This window comes from Triticum dicoccoides, chromosome 2B (assembly GCF_002162155.2).
Source record: "Triticum dicoccoides isolate Atlit2015 ecotype Zavitan chromosome 2B, WEW_v2.0, whole genome shotgun sequence".
NCBI classification, from domain to species: Eukaryota; Viridiplantae; Streptophyta; class Magnoliopsida; order Poales; family Poaceae; genus Triticum; species Triticum dicoccoides.
The window spans coordinates 230,447,896-230,455,404 of NC_041383.1; positions in this window are offsets into that span (position 1 = coordinate 230,447,896).

The window sequence follows — 7,509 nt, forward strand, 5'->3', positions numbered from 1 at the left end:
TATCAGCTTTCCAGCTATAGGCGGCTAGGAGGCTACGGACTGCAAAGCCAACGGAATATGGTAGCACTGCTGCTATTCTACTGCAAGCTGGTCAGGCATCATATCAAAACAGTGGTGCTAGGAAATGTATTTTTTTTAGGCTTCTCTGTGGGGATCCGAGCCCGAGTTTTTTGGGAACGGAAAAATAGCAATGTGATCTCGGCGGCTATGAGCAGGGGAAAAAAAATGTTGCACATCTCAAGAAATGTTGGCGAGAAGTGCCCGTTGTGCGTTTCTTGGATACTTTGTACTCCCTTTGTTCGAAAATACTTATCAGAGAAATATGTAAAAATGGATGTATCTAAAACTAAAATGCGTCTAGATACATTCGTTTTTACGACAAGTATTTCCAGACGGAGGGAGTACCGTTGAATGTTACTTTGTGCTACTTCCATCAGAGATATTCAAGCTTGGGTATGCATGGTTCTCATATTACAAATTCGCCGCTTGTCTTATTAGCGCATAATCTGACATACTTTTCACAGAAAAATACAGGTGCGCTCAACTTTTTCTTGAACTCCTGGGGCGCAAAAACTTCCACTGTTATCTACTATCTTGCTCTCTATATATTTTTTCCATTGGTGCATCATTTCGGTGTGCATATTCTGTAAATTTCAATACTAGACATGAGTTACAACAAAAGACTTTTGATGGTAATGCCACACCCTTCGTTATTTTTCAGTCTCTGAAATGCTGATGTTCAGGGGGTAACATGCCAAAGCATATTCATTATTACTACACAATTTATTTATCTATTAGCTTCATAGACACCAACTTCTCTCTTGAACTACACTATGTATATACTAGTTTTATTGACTTTGTTAGGCACTTATGACAAGCAATTCTAGTCTTCCCCTACTTCCTGCCACGCCACTCCTCTTAATTTTATATACCCTCCATTAGATCCCTTTCAAGCCACTATATTTATATATCCATGAGAATACGTCTAGGATCGGTAGTCATTACCACGTACTTACTCGTAAAGTAATCGCCATGATACCGATATAATAACAGATTGGTAACATGAGCATTTGTTTAGTGCTGAGGATAATCTTGTCATACCAAATGGTTGGATTAAATATGTTTGCATGTACTTATATGTGGAACTGGCCATCAGCTGATCATATATTGCCAATATAAAATGGTTCAGATGTGTGCTCAGAGCTATATCTGTACGTACCACCAGTCAAACAAAGCATCCCAGCCCATGCACTTGCCATAGATAAATATACAATTGGCCCTACCACAAGATATTGTATCTAGTGGTGAACATGATGATATCTTGCGTCGATCGTGCAATTTAAAATATCAGTATTTTTTATGTGCCAGCGAGCCAGCTAGTGTGATCAAGCCTCTAGAGGGATGTGGCAGCATTGGGTTGCTTGTCCAGGTCACATTGGGCCTCAGGAAATTTCAACCTAGAGACATGATCCCAGACATATAATATGCCGGGTGGGGCCGATAAAGTGGAAACAAAGAACACAAAATATATTGGAGCCATCGTACTACATTGTTGCCTCCCCTGCCATTAGTTTAGTCCCAAGTATAGTGCAAACAAACTGGACAAGAAAGAAGCTTTCAAGCATTTGGGCATCTCTTTTGATAGACCTCATTATCATGTTTTCAGCCTTTCTGGCTTTATACTAGTACCTCCCCCCTCACTAGCCCTATAGGATGTAGTAGTAGCACATTTCGGAATAATGCAAGTTGCCATATTATAATAGGAACAAATCATCCAAAAGTAATGGTTTTATTTTTGACAAGAAAAGTAATGAATGTTTGATGAATGGCTAATGTGGGCCAGATATCAGTAGATTTGACATCTATATAAATTGTGGTGGGCCAATAAGCCCAAACAGTTAGTAGATCCTAGAAACCAACTCTCATTCACTAGCTCTTTCTATATCAACAAAGCAAGTTCCACCAACTCAAAAAGAAAGTGAAACCCGAAAAAAAAAAGCAAGTTCCTTTTGCTAAATCGCCAAGTCTAGCTGGTTAATTACTAATACAAGACACAACATTTGTCTGCACTTTGAATTTGAGGTCCCCTGGGTATCATCATCATTACAACTATTAGCCCTTCATTTCATTTTTATACTAGTAACTAGTCTTCCTTTTGTATGCCATCTTAAACGCTTTTACGGTATGCAAGTTTATATAGTTAGATGAGTAAAACTCCACTCTCGTATACATTGCATCTATTGATAAGAGAGTGAATTTTAGTTTATACCTTCAACTTTGAAAATTTTGTGCGCCCATTTAACAAATTTTCATCAAGATTACCTCATTTAGCGAAACTTTTGCATGTTTTACCCCCTTTAATTTTTTAGAGCAATTTGCTAGGTGGGCTCTCGGCTATATAGTACACAATTTCTCACATCGCGGTTCTCCTCTTGGCGTTTTTTCGTGCTTGAATCGGTCGAATGACTAAGACAGAAACAATTTGATTCTCATGGTTGTCAGTTGCGCAAATGCACTGCTTCATTTTGGTGGGTTCCTTCTTCATGTCAAAGTTGTTGCTTGTTTATTGCTTTGACCTCATTTTCCTTCACCATATTTGCTTAAGGATTTGCATCGCACTAGACATAATTCTATCGACGCTTTGCCTGCCAACAAAACCATTGGAGGAGCTATCCACAACTTAAAACAAAGAACAATTTCTCGGGTAGACTAGGGAGAATTCGAGATGATGGCAAGATCAATGGAGCTATGTTGTATGTACGGTAATGAATGTGCTCCATGACATTTCTCCTTCCTAGGAGTAGAAGGAGGCCATCAACAAAGCCCCACCTCCCATTCAACTTCTTCTTTTGCCACATGTTTTCGTGCGACTCTCCTCTTCCTCCTCTACAAAGCACCAGGGCCACCACCACCTTGAAACCAGTGTTCACGCCCACCACCGTTTCTTACGGTGCCACATCGTCATCGTCACCCTGTCGGCACCACCTCTGCCAAAATCCTAAGCCAACCATGTGCATGTGAGGGAAACCAGTGGCACAAGAGTCAAGGGTGTTTGTGAGGGCTGACGCCGTCTAGGCAAGTCCGACTCAAACATTTCACCGCCAGGTGTACATGACTGTCGCGACCTAGTTTGCATATCACTCTGACTATTTTAAATGGTGTAAAAGCTAGCAAAACATTTGCTAAATGGGGTAATTGGGATGAAAAACTATTAAATGGGCACAATTTGCGTCATAAATGTCAACGTAGAGGGTATATAATGAAGAAAAACATGCCATCTAGTGCATTGATTTGGTTAGAGAGTAGCTAACAAAATTGCACATCTTTAATAAAAGATTTAACAAAGTAATAAAAATTTAGAAATCTGGGATTATATTTGCTTTAGTTAGTTTGCAGTTAAAATATTAAAAACTAATATTTAGTCTTTTGATATTTTACCCATGTATGCTTCAAATATTGACTTCAAGTATAATGCACAGTGCACATCAACCTATGCATGTGTAGTTTCACTCTCTGTAATTAGTGCTACAATTTTAACTGGTGGATATTGAACAGATCGGCTAAAATTAGATTTGACATTTTCTTTACTTATCTGAAAAATGAATGTAGCACTCCAAAAAAATCAAAGTCTAAATGACAGCTATCCAAACTTCATTTGTTCATTCGCTTAGGAAAATGAAAGTTGCAGAGTTTCGAAAAGATCAAATAACTTACGATGAGTATACAAACAAGTCAAATGGGCAGCAAGTTGGACTAAACTATGCACCTAGCTGGAGTCAAATAATATAAAATCGATACGAACCGATCTATGCACCTAGGTCAACATTATCTAGGCCGCAACTACTTAGAGACGCAAAATACAAGACGGAAAACTAATGTTGTAGTAACCTTGCAAAAAAAAAACTAATGTATTAGTAGCTTGTTGCATAAAATATTTGTTTATTATTATCCTTGTTATAGCAAGGTTGTTCTTGATTAGCCTCGTGTGGATAGCAATTCGGGGGTCACTTTGATTCAAACGATTTTCATAGAAATTTAGAGGATTAGTCCTTGGAAATTTTTCGTGCGTCAATTGAATGATTGTATAAGATTATTTTTTCTAAGGATTGTTTTGCAATTTATTTCAAAAGAGTTACCCATTTCAACAAAAGAATCTTTTGTTTTTCATGTGGTGCAATCAAACGAACTTTGGCACAAAGTCAGACATGTAGGATTATGAGTGCACATCACATTGTGATACTACTTTTTTTCAAATCCTAAAGATCAAAGATGGTGTAGTAGTAAACTAAATATATAGTCTGTTTTGGTACCTACTTATTTAACCTACAAAATTTCAAGAATAACTGAGAAGAAATTAACTCAAACCTCTACTTTTCAATAAAGGTCTTTTCGAAACGGCAGATCTTCCAAGCAGAGTTTCGTCCAACTATCAACACTTTAAGTGGTCAGCAGATAGCTGGTCAGTGTTAATAATCATTTCTTGAACAATCGCTCTTATATTTGTGTTAAGTTAATAGGTAGGAATCTGCTTTTTTTCTTCTCGAGTATGCAGATAAAAGGATCGAAATCAGCGGTTAGCTAGTGGAATTGGTAAACCATATTCTATGGGGGAATCATTGTACCATTAGCTAGGTACGAACAGTACCATAAAAGAAATCTAAGGTATGAAAACTACTAAAAAAAAGCTACTCCGGTACAAACAAGAGACATGGCAAGCAATAGTAGAATATGATTATGATAGAGACGCAGCCGCGTACGGACCTTTTACTGGTTTAGGCTTTATGTATACGCACATACACTCACCCATACGAATGCATAGATGTATAATCTATCCTTATCAACATTTTCGACAAGCACCGGGAGTTGAACCCTGATAGGTTGGGGATACCGCTGTCCTCCTAACTATCCAAGCACAGGTTGGTTCGCTACTCCTTTAGGCTTTAGCGTTATTCTAATTGTGCAAAAAAAAATTGCGAGAATTTCTAATAGTGTAAATTACTTACAGTAGTTCAACATACTTTTTTTATCTTCATCGATGCAATTATTAATTAATCACCACTATGATAGACATTACTTTTATCTTAGTGGCCACCATCTGGGTTTATAGCGTGTTCGACCGAGGCCTTCAAATCGTCCTCATATATTAGAGCGGACGACCCAGACACTTCTCAGGAAACAGAGAGAGATAAAGAATATGGATTGGAGGAAATACTATATTTATTTGATATTGCATACCATTAATATTAGTGTAATCTTCGGATAGGATCTTCCCACCGTATACAACACTGATTTATCATTGATGTAATACGATGTTTATTTTTGGCTGCGTTAGATTTGTTGGCTGTGTGCATCTCTACCATGTAGAGACCGGGCATCCTTTGAATGCGGCTATATCACCTCGATATATCAATTCAATGAAATGTTCTTTATCGGAAAAAATCAATATTAGTAGGACATCACTGGATGGTGGCCAGTCTCGTCTAGAATGGCACCTAGCCTCTGGAGAATGAAAAAGGAAAGGGGGAATAGCGGAGCGATCAAAGACAATCACAATGAAAAGGGCAAGCAAGCAAGCTAGCCAGTGACTGATTTAAGAAGGGACAAAGTGCAGGGCGCACAAATACAAAGCCATCATCATCTTTGGTCATTGCTTAGGCGAGGCGGTGCATGTGGTCAAATAATCAAGAGACTGTCTATAGACTAATGCGTGGCTTGGCTTGCCATTGCCAATCCTGTGTCGTGAGAGGGTGGAAAGGTCATCTGCCTACCCAAATGATATGTTATCTATCAGGGTTAGAGTGTTGGACCAACCGATGAATGCGATTGTGAATGGACTGCAATATGTTACTAGACAAGTTTCCCTTTTCTGTTGCGACGTGGACTGGTATATATCCTTGTCATGTGAGCTGGACATGTGGCTAGAGTGTGGACCAGCAAATTTTCCACATCCTACTCATGTGGATGACAATGTAAAATATCAATATTTGTAGTAGCATTATTGATGTCATTTTTTTACATCCATGCATATATGCATATCGGTATAATTTAACAAATACAGTATATTTTCCCATGCTTCCTCCGCACACTCTTCCTCAAAGTAATAAATGATCCCAATGGATGCAACTTTGACAATACAGGTGATGGTGATAGTGATATTACTAAATTTGAAATTACTTATATTGTTTCCCGTGAGCGAAATGAAATACTCCAGGCAGTACGTGCATTCTGGAAAGCTGCGACGTTTTTTATACCGTTCGACAACTTAGGCCCTTCTCAGTGCTCCACGGTGTACAAGTGCTAAGGATGCCACATAGGCAGAAAAATGATGTGGCAAAGCAATTAAAAAGGAGAGAGAGGATTATGGTGACCCTAACAAGAACCAATGCTAAGCACGTGAACCTAGACAAAAAGACTACCAACCAATACATGAAGGAGTTTTATTACTAAACAATTAAATAGAGAAGGCTTAGAGGATGCTTGGATACATTTTAGTCTCATGACTAAAAGTAGTGAGACTAAAACTTGCTAGCCTCACCCATGCTTGGATACAAATACTAAATAGATTAAAATCGAGTTAATGAGCATTTATTATCCTCCCAACCCTCCAATCCAGAACTCGCATGTGTTAAAGGAGAGGAGTTAAATGAGGAGAGAGAGAGGACTAATCCACATTTTAGTAGGGTTCTCCTGACTAAAAATTTTTAGTCTCAAGACTAGTTCTAGTCTCTCTTTAGTCAGGGGTGATTGGAACTTTAGCCTCTAAAATAGACTAGTTTTAGTCAGACTAAAAATAGTCCCTTGGATCCAAGCATGCTCTTAGCTACAAAATCTAAGCACCGATGCATTGGGGACATTATTTGCTAAGCATTTTAATGCACTTAGCACCCCACTTTAGCACCAATGCATTGGGAGAGGTCTTATTAACAGTATTTTTCAGAGGGCTAGTGACTAGCTCCTACAACTAGTCACCATCATCATGCATATGCATGCAATTCTACCAAGATAGAAAATTCATGCTTAGGTACTCGGTCCAACATTAGATTAATCGATTGAGAAGGCCCAAGCACCTTTGGTGGCGTTCAAAGATCATCACTAGAGAAAGTCCAGCGGGGGTGGTGTGGTGCGCCCACACGATCCGCAAGCCTTTAAATACTCCGCCACAGAGTATACAATTGACCTGGCTGTGCGAGCCCATCGACCCATTTAAGTACGCGCACAGTGCAGAGATCGTTTTTTATATGGAAAAATCGGTGGAAGCTGATGGCAACAGGAACGGCATTATAAAACCCACGCGGTGGCGAGTGCAAAGGCGCGCGCGCGCCCCTCTCGATCTGTCTCGCTCTCCATGGAGCCCAGCCAGCTCCTCCGCTACTCGCCGCCCGGCTGGCCGTCTCGTCCCCCGGATTGGAAGGCTGCTGCCGGTGTGAAACAAGGCGGCGACACGCGAGATTTCACCGACGGTGGCCGCGGGAGGAGGCGGGGTGCCTTGGTGCTCGCTGTTGGAGTGTG